General features: G+C 37.9%; 1 protein-coding gene across 2 annotated transcripts in view; it reads right to left on the minus strand.

The window, feature by feature from the left end:
- STK33 (serine/threonine kinase 33) overlaps positions 1-5,530 on the minus strand; it is a 59,806-nt gene extending 54,276 nt beyond the window's left edge. For both annotated transcript variants that reach the window (XM_063118763.1, XM_063118762.1), the window contains exons 1-2: positions 5,359-5,530; positions 3,756-3,820 (exon numbers count right to left, since the gene is read on the minus strand). The gene's annotated coding sequence lies outside the window, so the exon portion shown is untranslated. The remainder of the gene's footprint in view (positions 1-3,755; positions 3,821-5,358) is intronic.
- Positions 5,531-6,000: the final 470 nt, after the last annotated feature.

Raw genomic sequence — 6,000 nt, forward strand, 5'->3', positions numbered from 1 at the left:
GTTCTGGGGTCCATTAAAAAATTTTTTTAGCATATGTTGTTAAATGCCCATAACATGCATAAAATGAGGAAGGCACTAGATCCTACAAAATCCTACTTCCAAAAAAAGGCTGTGTCTAATCTGAGCAAAGATAAGGAATTCATTTTAAAAACATAGACACTCCCTTAGTATCAGGGCTACCCTGCCAGACAGTATGATGATTAAGCTCTAAGGCCTCCTGCATTAAACTGTCACACCCACAACTCTAGAAATCCCCATCTAGGCTAGCAAACTACTGCTTCCATAAAAACAAGACTGGCCTGTTTTAAAGAGTTAGTACAGTCGAGTCTAACAGCAGAGAGCTGAGTTGGAAAGACACATCTTCCCCACTGAGAAGGAATGATTTGCAGCCTGACTCTTGCTGTGATAACATTACAGACTGAAGGCCCTTTGCCTATGTACTGCGTTAGCGCACAACTCAGATCTTACTCACTTCCTAGAACTTGTGTTTGTCCCAGATCCTATTTCCCACTCCATTCTGAACACCTAGTACCTGATCCCTTGACCTGACTGATTTTGAACCTGAAACAAACCCTTTCATTATTGCCTTCTTGTTCTGAACAAATTCATGATTGAGCCACTGGTATTTGCCAGCCATGAGACATTATCTTCCACTAAAACTGTAGCTTAATGCTAATTGTTCATCTTTTTTTGACCTCTGCCTACTTCTGATTGCAGACTGACTAATTAATCACTTACTCAATTTGAGACTGACACATTCTAGTAGGTGTGCTACATTATATCATAGTGGATTGTGAGTACTGTAGGTGTTGCAGTGATGCAAGTATTGTCTTCTATGGCTTTGCAGCAGGTACAGTAAGTGCTTGTTGCACAGTATGTGTTGCATCTTCGCCCATATCATCCCGACCACAGTTCAAAGTCAGCAACAGAGGGCCTTCTCATTTGCCCACTTGTGAGGGGTGTTAAGGGGGCAGGAAAACAAGAGAGGGCCTTTTCTGCAGTAGCTGCACACCTCTGGAACAAGTTGCCATCGTGGGTCTGCCAGGCCCTATCATTGCAGATTTTAAAGAAGGCCCTGAAGACTTACTTGTTTGCTCTAGCCTTCCCCTGATTCTGTTTCATCAGACTGGGTTGTAGTTGCAACTGTATTGTAGGTTGATGCTGTATACTTGAAATATTTGTTTTTATTACTCCATGGTGTTTTTTTTATTATATTAATTTTGTTTTTGTATGTTGCTCCTGCCCTGAACAGTGGTCTAGAAATATTTTAAATAAATAAATAATAAAACTGTGTTCATTTGTGAGTAAAAGATATATGTAGGTGCATGTAATGGCAGCATGGGATGTACAAGGAGGATGTGTGGCGGTAGTATGGTGTTTGTGTGACAGCTTTTATATTTTGATGAATATTCTTCTATCCAGAATATTCAATAATGTTCCATGACATCACAGCAGTTCAGCCTATTGTTACTGGGAGCGTCACCACTACCATCACAAAATTATTGAGTACATTAAATAAGGATAATGTTCATGTACCATTTTTTCTAAGCATTACTCTTCTATGAGGAATAAATGCCTTTAAAATGAATGTTAACATTGTAGAGAAGTATTATGGCAAGTGATTCAAAAATACGTATACAGATTACATAAAAAAGCTAAGAAATTTTCAAAAGGCTGGCTCAGATGTGATCTACAGGGGCCGTTTCTACACCTGCCTTTTTTCCAGGGATCATCCCAGGATCATCCCTGTGCATGCAAATAACACACAGGGGATCCCAGGAGCAGGCAGGGACGATCCGTCCATTTTCCTGGGATAATCCTTAGGTGTAGAAAGGGCCAGGGATTCAAATCATTATCAGAGGTACAGTGGAAGCAAGAGCTCGAGACCAAACTGTTAGGCAGGCAATTCCCACTGACAAGCTAAAGCTTACTGCACTTGTCTTTCCAAACATTTGTCTTTCCAGATGTTTGTCCTTCACAATCTCCTATTGACAAGAAGGGATGCAAGAGGGATGGAACTCCTACATTCCACTGCTGCATTAAAGACAATTTCAAACATAATCACCATGCTCAAAATCTGGGCCTTTTGATAAGTATGGCATGATAAGCTACACACCTAAAGCTTGTTGCCTCCTCATAAGAATCTTGAGCTAAATGACTCTCTCTTACACACACACATACTTTAAAGATAGGTCACAGACACTGTCTGCACATAAATGAAATTTTAAGAGTCTGTATGGGTATCCTTAGGTACATATACAATGTAAACCTCTGGGGCTGCATTCATGTATCAAGTACATACACAATATCTAAGAACCCCCAGAGAAATTATGCTGTTTGGCATCCAATTCTGTTTAAAGAAACTTTTTTTAGAGTTTAGGCATCCTATATATATTGCCTTGGTGGCATATTCTGCATATGAACAGGTGCAGTTTTTGCCTTTCTTCTATGGCTTAAAAAAAACACCAAGGCAACAGATGACCTCAAGCAACAGGAAATACTGGGGTGGCAAATATGCTTTATCACAGGGAGAACTAACCCAACACTACATTGTCATAATAATCAAACCCAATCTTGTCTAGTTCAAAAAGTTGCATGGGGTTTTACAGCACAATCCTATGTATTTTTACTCAGAAATATGTCCCACTGTATTTAATGGGCCTTAAGCTCTTGCAAATGGGTTTAGCACTGCAGCCCAAGGTTGCTTGCTTCCCAATGAGACTTTATCCAGCCATTGCCCTGCCTCATTCACCAAATTTTAGAAGGAATCCAGACGATGTTGTCTTCCACTCATAACCCTCCTGTATTTTCTTCTGCCTTTTTCTTTACTATGGAACAGTTGAAGAACGCCTTCTGATTGGTAGCGCTAAGAGCCCTCTGGCTAGAAGCACCCCCAATCTACAATATGGGGAAAACACACTTTTTAGGGGGAAAAGACGACAAACACACCATTAAGTGCCATTATAGATAGTAGCAAAGATCCAGAATCTTTCCATTGTGACAGCCTACTTCAGTGCACTTAATAAAAACAGAACGTATTAGCTGCAAGATCAGCCTATAGTGAAAAGCAAATAAACTCTTACACCCAGCAGGAGGATTACATAAATGCTAAGGTTTATTTAAATGGTGTAATTACTTCCTAGTGATACCCTACATACAAATTAAATGTTAAGTAATGATAAACCACTGGGGCCAAACTAGATGTGCCACCATTAATGCAATTAGCAATTGCCTGAATGGCTTTTTAAAAGTAAACTACAGCCCTCACCTCACCCCCTGGGAAGTGGGGAGATCAGGACTCTGGTGTGGAGGGTAGGAAGGCTTTAATCCTTTGCCCCCTGCTATAGTCCTGGTCCAGATCGAACCCTTGCGCCTGTTATATGCACTGGAAAAAAGGCTCTCATTTGTTCCCTACCCACTATATCAGGGTCCTGATCCAGATCCTGCATTTACTTTAGCTGTCAGTTAACTCTGTTTTCATTTTCTACAGAAAGACAACTGGATTGTCCTCATTCACTTCATTTCCCTTTGTTTTTAGGAAGCAACATATAAAGCAAATGAGACTGTCAGGAACTGTGAGCACCCTCTTTCTATGGGTGTGGGGCATTTTATTCATTGGGCTGGATGAAAATCAATTTCAAAACCTAACAAACAGCATCATTCACTTTGAACTATACAGTATTTTGTTCCCATTGAACAGCAAAAGAAATATTGTATACACCTTGCATTCTAATAAAATTGATTAAAAATCTTACCTGATTTACTCACATTTGATTGGTCACACAAAAGCAGCAATATAACTTCACAATGCTCCCATTACCTATATTTTAAAAAGGAATTAATTAATATTTTACTTCCCATTTATACTTACTGCTCCAAAATTGTAAGTAAACCAAGAAAATATGCTTAAGAACAAACACCAAACTTATACAATGATAAAGTACCAGAGTAGTACAAGTCTCACCAAGCTGTTAGTGACTGGCAACCGAAACTTTATAATCAGTGGGGCACATCTGGAAAGGGGTGGGAACCTTAAGCAAAGACCCAAGGGGAGCAAGCGCAAATTAATATTTGATTACATGTGGAAGCATCCCATTGCCAAGGACAACAAGGGCCAGGTCTGTACAAGTAAAAGTAATTATTTAACTGCTAACTAATGCTTCAGAATGCATGTATATGCATTCTGCTCAGGACAAAAACTCAGGACAAATTCTTTCATCTCATATAAGCGGAAAAAATTGTCCTGCATTTTTAACAACATAGCAAAAAGTCAGTAATGCTAACTATCTACCAGTGAGAAAAATAAAGCAAATAAGCCATCTTCAGGTGCAAACACAATGCATTTTTTTTAAGGCTGCAATTTTATACACACTCAAATGGGCATAAATCCCATTGAACCCAACGGGGCATACTTCTGAGTAGACATCTGTTGGATTGCACTGTTAGAACTTCACTGAGCTTTCCTTAGAAAAATCCTCTTTTCATTCTAACAGTTCTCAGAAAATTATTATTTCTCCATCTGGCAATCAATTTTCGTGATAGATTTGGCCCTATCTCTGTGATAAATATTAGTGAAAGTGGCTATAAAATATTGCATGGTTCATACATGATTCCTGCCCATCTTACTAAAATTAATAGCAATGAATATAATTCTTGTTGATGTTCCCAGTCTAATGCCTTTTCTACATTTTGCCGACTTGTCCAAAAATAGTGTTTTTCTGGGAAAAGATATTCTATACTATTGGAACACATTATTGTGTGTGCAATACTAGTATATCCCCTATTTGTTTTGCTGACTTAAAGTGCATCTCTTTCGCATGCTTGCATCAATTTTATGGATATGAAATATGGGCTTAAGTTTATAAATCACTTGCTTTGGTATATGCTTTTATAAATAGTCCATTTTTATCATTTGTTTCATTTGTAATTTCCAGTATTTAAAATTTTGTAATTATTGAAATTAAAGTATTTAGTAATTTTCCAAAGATGTCTCCCACTTTATCTCTTTACCACTTGGCTGTGGCTTATCACAGTTCTATAACCTTCTTAGTACATATCTGTTCCATTTAATTGCTACTCCAAATTTGAATACCACCAGTTAGTTCAGTCATTGATGTTACATTCACTGGACTTTTCCTTTACCAATTTCACTCTTCCATATCACTCAAGCATGTTAGTTATCTTTATAGCAACAAAATACATAAGATCATGTGCTTCACCTACCACTTCAGATAAAGCCTACCCAATTTCCCAATGACAACACTCACTATTCTTTACATGTTTTCTTTCAAGTCATTAGCAAATTTATTCTTTGTACTCTGGCAGATAATTCAGAGAGCTCCTTATGCTACAATTTACCTTGAAAACAGAATAGTATCAATACACTCTCTCAACAGTTGATTGAAGAGGCTTTGGCTTCAACAACTGAACAGGTTAACAGTCATCTTTGTTGGTGAGGGTATAAGCAATCAGGAGATTATCTTCACATGTGGAGGCATTGTGCTAAAATAGATATTCTGCAGGTGTGTTATAACCTATAAACCACATTAAAAGAATCACTACTAGGATACTTGAAAGACAGTTTTCCACAGTCCTACAGGAAGCTCATTGAGAACCTCTTGGTGACAACAAAACGATAGTAGTCAAACTTTGGAGAAACATTTGCTTTCGCTTTATCATTGATTCAGGAAAGTTTGGGAGATAGAACAGATGTTTTAAAAAATCAAGCTATACTAAAGCCTATCAAAACAAACTAAAATGCAGCAATTTTGTAACAGGATGGAAATATCTTACAAAATTTTGGAATCTACATTAACGAGAGATAGGGAGGCACCATATTTGTATCTGCTTTGTAGTTGGTTTCATATAAGTGCTTTTGGAATTTCAGTGTTGTAATTACAACAAAAAATAAAAAATCATTTTGGTAGATGGAAAAAAACCTTCCTTGGCTGCCCAAGAAGTACTCCTCTACAACATCCCACTATACTGTGCAGCCAACCA

The sequence above is a fragment of the Elgaria multicarinata genome, chromosome 2, assembly GCF_023053635.1.
Source record: "Elgaria multicarinata webbii isolate HBS135686 ecotype San Diego chromosome 2, rElgMul1.1.pri, whole genome shotgun sequence".
NCBI classification, from domain to species: domain Eukaryota; kingdom Metazoa; phylum Chordata; class Lepidosauria; order Squamata; family Anguidae; genus Elgaria; species Elgaria multicarinata.